The sequence below is a fragment of the Amia ocellicauda genome, chromosome 1 (genome assembly GCF_036373705.1).
Source record: "Amia ocellicauda isolate fAmiCal2 chromosome 1, fAmiCal2.hap1, whole genome shotgun sequence".
Taxonomy (NCBI): domain Eukaryota; kingdom Metazoa; phylum Chordata; class Actinopteri; order Amiiformes; family Amiidae; genus Amia; species Amia ocellicauda.
The window spans coordinates 6129870-6143027 of record NC_089850.1 but is presented as its reverse complement, the minus strand read 5'-3'; the positions used below and the strand labels follow the sequence as shown (position 1 = coordinate 6143027).

Sequence of the window (13158 nt, the reverse complement as noted above, 5' to 3'; positions counted from 1 at the left end):
AGCCCATAGTATAGTCTTCAATATAGTAAATATAGTACTTTTGTTAACATTATAAGTCATCTTGTGTAAAAGCATCTGCCAAATAATAATAATAATAATAATAATAATAATAATAATAATAATAATAATAATAATAATAATTATTATTATTATTATTATTATTATTATTATTATTATTATTATTATTATTATTATTATAAATACAAATATAATGATGCATGCATTTCCAGTAATGTATTTATGTAGGAACTGATGACTTTCCAGGCCTATTTCTGAATAAATTTAGCAAGTAGACTGGTGTACTTTGTATAACGGTGTGTATCTTATGAGCAATCCATCAAATTGTGACCAGTCATATCCTAAAACACATGAATTTGATAAAGCGATTTCCTGATTAAATATTCTTACTACATTTTGCTCATAACATATTTCATTCTTCCCTGTGGGAACTTAATTTCACCACCAAGCTCACAAATGGACATTTTCAACAGATGGCCTGAGCTCTGTAATTTATTACAGCGGAAAAACATAAAAATAACTATTTTCCTAATAACTGAGCTCACACTCCCACCTCAATTCTTTTTAAACAGGGGAAAGACATAACTGTGTTTTTATTTAATAAACCAGAATTGTTATCTTTTAAATGTATGCATATACAGATTACACTGACTGATCAACATTATGGGTCATATATACACTCTTACTGGAGAACAATGTTGTTTATATCCAACTCATATCTAAGAAGAGTTTCATGTTGCTTCACCTTTCTTTCACTGTCCTGTCCAGCTCAGTCCGCAGAACGTACATGGGTGACGTTCAGGATACTAGTGAGGCAGGAACATCACATTTCAATGTATTTATTTTTAGGTCTTTGTTTGATAGAATGTAGGTTTTGTTTGATCATGTATTTATGGATATCTTCCTCATGGAAAAATAAAAGTCACTTCTCTGAAGGCATAAGACAATTCTGAAGAAGGAAATGATCTGTGCCTTGACAAAGCGTATTTACTCTACTTTACTTTTAATATTGCATTTTGAGAGCGATGAGAAAATGTACTGGTCCAACAAATAATGTATTGGAGTCATGGGAGGTAATGGATCCTGTGATGAAGCTCGAATTTCAGTCCCCACATTTGATCACGGCTAAAATGAATGAGAAAAGTGAAGCCTGGAGGGCATTTATTTGGTGACCAGTCGATCGGGGACAGATAAGATTCACTAACCAAGAAGATGGATCACTCAGGAGCACAATGTAAATGGGCCGGTCATTTCTTGTTAAATAGAAGAGCAGTGATGTGCAGTTAAAACTCCACTTCTATGTGTCTGTGATTGGAGAGATGATGACTAAGTAAAAGGTGGCTTAGTACATTATTTAGGGATCAATGTTATGCATGTTCATTTTTGCGTGTTTCTCAAAGGTCTTATTGACAACATAAAGATGACTTACTTCCCCGTGTCTTTGTTTTTGGGGGTGTTCATTCACTTTGCCATGCTTAGTTTGGAACAGTGTACGCATTGTGTCTGAGGTGTTACGTGTTAAAACAGCCTAGTTAGTGTGACAGGAGGATCCAGTGGAAATAACATAAAATAGCAGATCTTAGTTAAAAGTGTTGTATACACGTGATGTGTTTTGTGCGATTTGCCATGTCAATTATGGACAGATCATACAAAACACAGGGCCACACACATAACCAGTTAAATATATGTTTCATCTCCATTGTAGCAGCTCTTTAAATGTATACAGACACAGGGACCTCTGTGTAATTGTAAATTCACTTGCAGATCAATATATTTCTTGGATTTCTCACGTGTGAAACATCTCCTGTGCCAGTCATAGAGAATTTAAAAGTGTTTTCAATTAACCCCAGGCTAATACAAAAATGCACAGGGTTGGATTACTATGTCAGAAATATGGCAAGCCAAATTGTCATTTAGAGATATCTGAAAATACAATTCAATCTCAAAATGAGTTCCTGTGAAAATGCTGTATGTTTTGTATGGACTTCCTGTCTATTTTAAGATATCTGAAATAGAACAGGAAGTCAGTTTGAGACATCTCGTTTAATGCTCCATTTCAAGATATCTAAAATTGGAGATTTAAATATTGAGATATCTCAAATTGACTTCCTGTCCTATTTCAGATATCTCCAATTCAATTTGATATATCTCAGATTGACTTCCTGTTCTATTTCGGATATCTTAAAATAGACAGGAAGTTCATACAAAACATACAGCATTTTCACAGGAACTCAATTCGAGGTATCTTGAATGTAATTTGAGATCTTAAATTCAAATGTATCTCTGCAGCACTGGCACTCAACAAATAAAACACTTTTTTTCTACGTTTCTGTTTGTTAATCTTTCTAGGCCTAAATCAATATCCCCAGTTTTCAATGAACAGTGACTTCCAGCCTTGTCTCTTTGTAAAGCAATGTGTCAGGTTATTTTACTTCAAATAACATACAACTCAGTGTAAAGCATTATATAACAAGTACAATATAAAACTCTTGTAGAATAAATATACGTTTAGAGTGTACACAATTTATAAAATAGTAAATATTATTAATTTGTTTTGTATTACATTCATGTAGTTTGTGTCTTCCAAGTAGTTTAACCTTCTGTACGGCAATCAATGTTTTCTTTCCCCCTTCACAATCCTGGATCTTAATGTTGTGTGCTGCAGATGTTTTTCTGTCATCTGGTTTCACAGACCTCGGTTAACATTAGTCTTGGACTATCCTATTTAAAATAACATTGGTTAGTCCAAGACTAGTGCGAATGTAGGACTGTGAAACCAGCTCTCTGAATATTATTTTCAAAAGTGTTGAAATAAGAACACTGTCAAAAAGTGATTTCTGCACTGACACTGGAAAATAATGTCTATATATCAACCATTTAGAGTTTATTCAGTTACCCAAATGAGTTGAAAAGCCTTGACTGAAAGGTAACTTGACATTTAAAATGCATTGAGTTGAGTCCTTTATTTGTATCTTGTGCACCATTCTTGTACTGTTTACTGCTACTTTATGTGCCCTGTTATACAAGGTAACAGTTTATATGACAGTGTCATTAATAAATTATTGGTAAATAGTTTATAAAAGAGTCAGTGACTATGAATAATTTATGTCCCATTATAACCCATTTATACATTATCAATAAACCTTTATAAGATATGATTAATCATTTATAATAAAGATTTGAAACAAAATGTATTGATGGCACCATAATATAAAGTGTTACTGTCATGACTTTGCAAAGCATTGTCATTTAAACATAATTGTTGATAGAGAACCTTACATGTGAATATGCAGCAGCCCTTCTGAAATCTTATCCTTTCCTCCCCTTAGATATTGTTCCTTTGTCGTACTCTACACTAAAGCACATACCTACTCCTGCCCTTTAAAAATGCCAGAGAGAATGAAGCATTAAGTTATGTTTCCCACCTAGAAGTAGAAGTTGTCTTTGTACTGTTGTCCTTATACTATGAACTTATTCTATCTCACAGATTAATTCTCATGATATTGCATGAAAGTGTCAGCCTGCTTCACTTTGCTAATCGAATGTGTGACATTTTAAATTCTATCTAGGCTTTTGCTTAAAAGCGAAGAGTGCTTAATCAGTAGATCATCAGTTGCGCTGTTGAAAATCATAAGTGTGAACAGCTGGTATTGATGTTAATTACTGAAAGCCCCTGATAAAGATTGCAAGGACATTGTGGTGGGTCAAAGGGAAGTAAGGAATGTGTCTTGTGGCTCTGAAGAGGAGATACCCTCACAATTTGCTTAGATCCAAGCAGGCTTATCAGATATCTAGGTTTATAATACATTGCTGTTATAAATTGTATTTCTTAATCCCATTATTTGTCTTCATATCCCATGAAAGGGTGTTTTGGTTGTTAGCAAAGGTTAGGATGCCTGCATTACTTTAAGATTGCCTTTTACCGCTGGGCAATGCCAATGTTGTGCTATGTGTAATTCAGTATGAGTAATGACTCCAGCACAAAACCACACTTAGAGACAAAACATTCACAGGAGACGAACACAGCAGGACTACATGTTCATATATGCCTCGGTTCTGTGAGAGATTTGTATGGCATGCCGTGATGCAGGAGTGAAAGGAATGCTGGACACTTTCATCTTGAAATGTATATCTGGGTGCAGGGATGACTGAAATCAATGAGGAAAAGGGCTGCAAATTAGAAACAAGGACATACCAATAATAAGACTGTCTAGAATAAGGTACAGAAAAGCAGTCATTCTCATTTAAAGTCCCTTTTGAGGTGTGATTGAGTGATACTATAAGGAAAAACACACACATTCAGAGATAAAAACACAACGTTTTGGGCTATGCATTTTTTTAAATATCAGCAACAGTAAAAGTGTTTCTAGATGAAAATAATTTGGACTATTGAAGTTAGGCATTCCTGAAATGACTCATATTTATCTAGTGGTATCACAGTCAGTTTGGGGGAATTTTTTTTTATACTGTATCTGTTGATACTGTAGTAATAATAGCGTGTGCGCATCCGTCCATCCATCCACAGTGAACTGGAGCCCAACCTGGCCGGCACAGCAATGCGAAGACTGAACCAGTTCTGTCCAGTAATGAATTAGACCCAGGAGGTTACATAATTACAATTGTAGAAACAGTATTGGAATTGACACATAGATTAGTTTAGTGTAAGTATGAGCTGCACTTGACCTCACCATTATATTAACTATCTAGCTATATCTATCTAACCATTATTATAGCAAGCGGTATCGGATTTAAAGGGTTGAATTGTCAAGCGTTCCTATTTTATATGATTTTAATATAAGATATGTTCTTCGAGCACTGACCTTTGAATGAAATAAGAATACAAAAGTAAACATGAGGAGAGTCAACAGATTCCTCGTTATAACAGCAATGAATAGTAGGATTGAAACAGACAGAATAAATGCTACATCACAATCAAGCTGAAGTTTGGCAATATAAACTCTTTTCAATGGAGCTCTTTACTTTCCTGGACCAAAATGCCCTATGTTTTCTCATGAAGTTTTAATTTAATCATTATTTCAATGTCTATAGAAGTTAGCAGGGTCTTCTCAGATGCGCTATTTCCAAATTCATAGGTTCATCCACGTCAAACTTGACCATAAATCTGAAGTTCAAAAGTCTTAATAAATGAAGGGAGTTTGAATATATATGGAGGAGATGTGTGTCTTTTTAACCTGAAATGAATTAATTCAATCAATAAATTCAGTTTTGATATCTAGTAAACTAAACACAGTTCTTATATATTTCTCCTAGTTCAGGGACAGATAGCATTAGATAGAGTTGTAGGCCTCTCAAAAATGGCATAATCTTAAGAACAGGAAAATATATCTAGACTTTAGGTTTTACAGGTAGATTCTCAGAATCAGATTTACACCCGTCTCCAACAAGAGAATCCTTTCAATCTAGTAACCAAATCTCATATTGACAAAGCCTGCCAGCCCTCATAGCAATTGACACTATAAACTTAATAGGTAGTAAATTATGTGATTTTTCAGAGAATGGGGTGCATCATCATCTATTCATTGCCATCAAGTTCTGCTCACTTTCTCACATAGTATGTACAGTGAGGGAAAAAAGTATTTGATCCCCTGCTGATTGTGTACGTTTGCCCACTGACAAAGAAATGATCAGTCTATACTTTTAATGGTAGGTGTATTTGAACAGTGAGAGACAGAATAACAACAAAAAAATCCAGAAAAACGCATTTCAAAAAAGTTATAAATTGATTTGCATGTTAATGAGGGAAATAAGTATTTGATCCCCTATCAATCAGCAAGATTTCGGGCTCCCAGGTGTCTTCTATACAGGTAACAAGCTGAGATTAGGAGCACTCTCTTAAAAGGAGTATAAAAGACACCTGTCCACAGAAGCAGTCAATCAATCAGATTCCAAACTCTCCACCATGGCCAAGACTAAAGAGCTGTCCAAGGATGTCAGGGACAAGATTGTAGACCTACACAAGGCTGGAATGGGCTACAAGACCATCGCCAAGCAGCTTGGTGAGAAGGTGACAACAGTTGGTGCGATTATTCGCAAATGGAAGAAACACAAAATAACTGTCAGTCTCCCTTGGTCTGGGGCTCCATGCAAGATCTCACCTCATGGAGTTTCAATGATCATGAGAACGGTGAGGAATCAGCCCAGAACTACACGGGAGGATCTTGTTAATGATCTCAAGGCAGCTGGGACCATAGTCACCAAGAAAACAACACACTATGCCGTGAAGGACTGAAATCCTGCAGCGCCCGCAAGGTCCCCCAGCTCAAGAAAGAAACATGTACAGGCCCATCTGAAGTTTGCCAATGAACATCTAAATGATTCAGAGAAGAACTGGGTAAAAGTGTTGTGGTCAGATGAGACCAAAATCGAGCTCTTTGGCATCAATTCAACTCGCCGTGTTTGGAGGAGGAGGAATGACGCCAAGAACACCATCCCTACCGTCAAACATGGAGGTGGAAACATTATGCTTTGGGGGTGTTTTTCTGCTAAGGGGACAGGACAACTGCACCGCATCAAAGGGACGATGGACAGGGCCATGTACCATCAAATCTTGGGTGAGAACCTCCTTCCCTCAGCCAGGGCATTGAAAATGGGTCATGGATGGGTATTCCAGCATGACAATGACCCAAAACACACAGCCAAGGCAACAAAGGAGTGGCTCAAGAAGAAGCACATTAAGGTCCTGGAGTGGCCTAGCCAGTCTCCAGACCTTAATCCCATAGAAAATCTGTGGCGGGAGCTGAAGGTTCGAGTTGCCAAACGTCAGCCTCGAAACATTAATGACTTGGATCTGCAAAGAGGAGTGGGACAAAATCCCTCCTGAGATGTGGGCAAACCTGGTGGCCAACTACAAGAAACATCTGACCTCTGTGATTGCCAACAAGGGTTTTGCCACCAAGTCGAAGGGGTCAAATACTTATTTCACTCATTAACATGCAAATCAATGTATAACTTTTTTGAAATGCATTTTTCAGGATTTTTTTGTTGTTATTCTGTCTCTCACTGTTAAAATACACCTACCATTAAAATTATAGACTGATCATTTCTTTGTCAGTGGGCAAACATACAAAATCAGCAGGGGATCAAACACTTTTTTCCCCTCACTGTAGATGTTCATTTGATGACAGTGTGGTTACAATACTTGAAACATCCCAGCACTTCCCAAGTTCACTTTATCACCCAGTATAGCTTGTGTGTTCAGAGTACCCACTTGGGTTTGAACCACCATCTCTCAGGTACACCTGGGGCCCCACAACAGAGCAGAGCAACAAACCCACTAGGCTAAAGAGTCACTCCTGACATGGGAGATTCATACTCTTCTACATTTAGCGAAGGATGATGTGAACATAACAAGCTCGTTTATTCTGAGCCCCGTTACACCAGCTGTGTCACCTGTGTATATATGCAGACACTGATAGCAAAAGCTGTCTTTTATTACAGACTCATTAGCAGCTCTCTAGGTCTGGGAGTTTAATTTACTGAAACATTCACTCAGGGTATTTTCTTTCTTCTAATGATGATGTCTATGCTGCTTCTGCCAGGTGTCACTCACTTTTAATTCGTTTTGTCTTTTAATGTCACTGTTGGTTAACATTTTCTATGTACTTATTTTTCCCACTAGAATTAAGTTAATTTGAAGTTAGTATGTTTACCGGTTTAGCAAGAACAGCCTGCCAGTTGCTCAATCTTCTTTAAACCAAGAATGGATGGATAGACCGATTAGGTAACAGTCGAAGCTCACCCTTCAAAATCATTATCCACACAGATTTGTAATATACATGAATAGAGAAGAATCATCTATAGGCGATGTTATACTGACTTCTCTAGAGCTGGACTGTAGTGGGGACTTACATTATTATTACAGATCGGCTTACCTCTAATGTAATTTTATAATATCTAACGGAGTTTTACCGCCAATGTCACTGAGAAGTGGAATTTGTAAACATTGTCTGCTGTGTCAAATTAAAATTGGGTTTAGCCTTCTTATGATGTTTACTCTAAAAACTGATATGCAGTGATGTCTTACAGTACCTCCCACATTAGTTTTTTGTGTGAAGAGCAGGACAACAGTTGTTTGGAGAAATATATTTTGATCAAGTCTGTAATTCCAGCTGACTTTGTTCAGGCCTGTTTAACTGTACATTAATAATGATGGACATGTTGCATATGTCACAAATTCAAATATGCCATTTCAAATTGGCAAATGCATTAGACGCTCTTATTTAATTCCCACAATACACTAGAGTTGTAACTATCAGTAATATATTTAAACATTATAAAATGACATAAAACATTTAATATTTTGCTGTTGATCATATCCCATGAAGAACTGAATACAATTTCATATGTTGACATTTCCACATGCCTATGCAGTTGAAAAATAGGTTGCCTGCTTTAACACCTGAGGCATGATCCATTTGTACATACTGCTACTGATAGGTACTGATTGATAGGCAAGGTAATACAAGCTTCACAATATGTTTGTAAATGTCCCTGCTCCATTTTATTCTTGATGTCTTGCGTTTGTGTTACCAAAGCTTTAGGAGGATTCAAAAACATATTCATCCAGTTTGATCTGCTAACCTTTGAACTTAGTATGACCGGCAATGTATTATGTATTTCTAGCACGGTCACCACTCTTTTCAATCCAAAAAGACGTGTGCCCTCACCCACTGGTCTTGATTTATAGCACCTTACTGAATATTACTGAACTATATTTTAAACTATAGATATTTAAGTTACAACCCCAATTCCGAAAAAGTTGGGACAGTATGGAAAATGCTAATAAAAACAAAGATGAGTGATTTGTAAATGTACTTTGACTTGTATTTAAACACAAAACCTATAAAGACAAGGTATTTGATGTTTTACCTAATCAACTGCATAGTTTTTTGAAGGTAAACATTTATTTTGAAATTGATGCATGCAACACATTCCAAAAAATTTGTGACAGGGGCAATTTAGGACTAATAGTGATGTGAAATAAGCGAAGTTGAAATAAGAAGGTGATGTGAAACAGGTGAGGCAATCATGTAAAGGATGGGTCGAGGCTCGCCAATTTGCCAACAGATGCGTCAGCGAACTTTGAGAACAACATTCCCCAAAGACAAATCACTAGGATTTTGGGCATTTCACCTTCTACAGTGCACAATATAATTAACAGATTCAAGGAATCCGGTCAAATCTCAGTACGTAAATGGCAGGGCCAAAAACCACTTCTGAATGCGCGTGATCTCTGATCCCTCAGACGTCACTGTCTTAAAAACCATCATGAGTCTGTAATGGATATCCTGACATGGGCTCGGGAATACTTTGGTAACCTTTGTCAGTCAACACCATTCGTCGCTGCATTCACAGATGCAACTTAAGGCTTTACTGTGCAAAGCAGAAGCCATACATCAACACTGTCCAGAAGCACCACTGACTTCTCTGGGCTCAGTCTCATCTGAGATGGACAGTAGCACAGTGGAATCGTGTTTTGTGGTACGACGAGTCAACATTTCAAATAGTTTTTGGACAAAACAACCATCGTGTTTTCCGGGCCAAAGAGAAAAAGGATCATCCAAGCTGTTATCAGCATCAGGTCCAAAAGCCAGTGTCTGTCATGGTATGGGGGTGTGTCAGTGCCCATGGCATGCGTAACTTGCACATCTGTGAGGGCACCATTAATGCAGAAAGATATGTACACATTTTGGAGCAACATATGCTGCCATCCAGACGCTGTCTTTTCCAGGGACATCCCTGCATTTTCCAGCAGGACAATGCCAAATCACATTCAGATTACAAGCGCATGGTTGCGTAAGCAGAGAGTGCTAGCATGGCCTGCCCGCAGTCCTGACCTGTCTCCGATTGAGAATGTGTGGTGCATTATGAAGAGCAAAATAAGGCAACGAAGGCCCCATACAGTTGCACAGCTGAAGAAATGCATAATGGATGAATGGGGAAAATTCTGCTTGCTGAAACTTAACCAACTTGTGCCTTCAGTGCCCAAACCCTTAATAAGTGTTTTTAAAAGTGATGTTACACAGTGGTAAACAGTCGACTGTCCCAAGCAAGTGTGTTGCAGTCATTAGATTTGAAATGAGTGTATATTTTCAAAAATAAATTAAATTCACAAAGTAAAACATCACATAATGTGTTAATAATGTGTTTTCAATATAGTACAGGGTGAATTGAATTTTCAAATGACTCTTTTTGTTAGTTTTTTTGCATTTTCCATACTGTCCCAAATTTTTCGGAATTGGGGTTGTATGCCGATGCTTAAAAGTGTGACAGATACCATTTGAGTATTGTATTTTCAAATAAAGTAATCCATATATACTGCTAATATTTGCCTTAATAAGTAAGGAACAAAGGTAATTATGTGTTTCTAGCTAATCAGCAGATGCTTATGTTTTATAGTGGATATATTAAGATTCACAGTCTCTTCCGGTTCTATAATTATGCTTTAACATCTTTAAAAATAGAGAAAAAATAAACTGTAAGGAAGCCAATTTATTCAGTAATTTATACGTTTTAATTCCTGAGCAGTAATTTTGCAAAGGTGGTAATTTTGACTAATTAAGCTTCTGCTGTGCATTGCTCTAATGTGCCTTGAAATTAATCTTGCAGCCTCATTTTGTGACACATTTAATTTGTACAGAAGTAAGAGTCCTAGCTTATAAATACATTAAGTTTTGCCTTTTAACAAGGAGAATGTGTTTTTTTTTTTAATTTTTAAGTAGTGATGGTTGTAGTTCAATCATACTGATTAAATATGTGTAGTTTTTAACCTGTAAAACTCCTATGATCTACAGATATTGGTCAGAATATTAAGTATTTGGTCAACTCAATTTTGTAAAACACCTTTGTAATAATTAAATGAAAAGGGAACTGAGCAGAAAAAAAACATACTTTTTTTAATGTATAAGCAATTTAAGACATTTAAATTTGCAATTGTGGCATATGTTTGAGGTGATTATCATGCTGAAATTATTATTTTTCCTTTATAACATTAATGACAAACAAATTGGAAGATGTTTTTCCTGTACAAATGTACTTTGTTTTATATATCCTGTTGTTGTACCAGCAAGACAACCCCAGACACTCACATATCCACTGTCCTGTTTTAATGTCGGCCCACCAACCATTGTGAAATTCTCAAATATCGTTTCTTCTTGGATCTGAAATGTTCAGACACTCTTCAATCTGTCCAGAGATCTCTTCAACATGATTGATTTGATGCAATTAAAAGATGACTGAAAAAGATTTGGCCTGGGTCTAGACCAAATCCAAACTTCGACATTTAGCAAATTGCTGTATCATGGTTTAATTTATTGTCAATTATAAAATGAAATGAGCATGAAATAAATAAATACACAAATATAATAATGGGATAAAAATCCCAGTAAGTTATAATAAGAAACCTCTGCAGGGATGGAGTGCTTCCATTTGTTTTAGGTCACATTAATATCAATTAAATTCACAGTTATTTATTATTTGAATAAATATTTGAACAATGGTATGACATTACATTTTCTTGTTGGATAAAGAGTTCATTTTTAGCAGTCTGGCATTTAGAATCATGTTGCATTATTGGAGTGAGACCAATTTGGACTTATTATTCTGGTTTTATTATGAAGTCATTTATAATATTTCTGGTTCATGCCCATTTACTTCCAGAGGCTTTTTTTTAATTATTATTCAGTCTCAGTCATGTTGCATAATACTGGATACAATGTGGTAAATATCTAGACACTGTACTGTTCAATTCTTCAAAGATAACTATTTTATCTCAGACCTTTCAGGAACGTTTTCAGTCAATCATCTCCTATTATGACTTGGGCCTAGACCAGGGGTACTCAATTACATAAACCGCAGTCCAATTTCTGAATTGTATGATGGGGGCAGGCCATGCACAGAAGGGTGACAGAATACACATAACTTTAACTGAAAATATATAGCCTATTGATTACAAACATAGTAGTATTAGTGTTTACAATTTAACTAAGTTTATTTAATTGTCTATAAGATATCAATGTTACCTTTGCTTGTGTCAATCTAATGGGAGATGTGGCATCGGCAATCTCTGGTCAGCTTTTGTGAAGCTTTGTGTAGGTGGTTAGGGCACAGGCACTGCTAGAGATGTTCATTTGTGACACAATTGCAGCGTTGGTGTTTTATAATGTTCCAACCCAGTCTCACAAGAGAAACCCTGCGGCTGTTCCTACCATGGAGATGGAATAAATGCGCAAATAGAAACCTACTGAAGATGAAGATCTTACAGCCTTTCACCTGCTTGCATAATGTTCTCATACTCCAGTATTATCTTTTCCCGGTTTCTTTTTTAAAATATTTCTAACTAGACAAGCTCTCTGACGTCTGATTGGTTACTTGCTTTTAGGAGGCAAGACAAATATGATGTGACTGATTGGGTAACATATTTGGAACTCCAGGTCTCTGGGCTGTTACTGGGCTTAGTCCTGCCTTCAAGAAGTAAATTACCCAATCAGACCCAATAAGGCAAGTAACCAATCAGATGTCACAGAGCTTGTGACAGGGTAGAATTAGTTGTATGTGCTTCCTTGATGAATTGAGTAATTATCATTGCACTTTTATGTCAAGTGGCGGGCCATTCTGAAAGCAGTAGGGCTGCCTATTGAGTACCACTGACCTAGACCTGATTTGGTCTTGGTCTTAATTATAAAGGAAAACCAAAACACATGCAAAGTTTGCAAAAAAAATCTCAACTAGACCAAATTTTATTAAGTTATCTTTGAAGTCGGAAGCACTGCCCAAGGGCAAAGCACTGCTTCTGGTAGCACATGTGTGTGCACAGGGGCGGGGGCGAGAAGGAAGTGCGGGGTCTCTCCATCTCGCCCCCGCCGCTGTGCCACTTGCAGCCATCGCACCTTGCCCGCCTGGAGTGGGGAGGTCCTCTGCCCCGTCTGTCTAGGCACCGACAGCAGGTGCAACCATGCTGTGGCCCCCGGCACCGCAACGGAGCACCCGGCGGCCCTGTCCAGCACAGGATGCCGCTGCAACCGCCGCCACATCCAGCAATCCTCCACTCCGGCGACGACAGTGGGGGCTCGGGAGGTCTGGACCTCCACCTTTCCCAGAGCCCCTCTGTCTCCTCCTCCA

The 13158-nt window shown here is 37.2% G+C and overlaps 1 protein-coding gene across 1 annotated transcript in view; it reads left to right on the top strand.

Moving 5' to 3' along the window:
- The window catches only part of LOC136753737 (L-gulonolactone oxidase-like), a 95455-nt gene that overhangs the window by 24699 nt on the left and 57598 nt on the right, over nucleotides 1–13158 (top strand). The window lies entirely within an intron of this gene.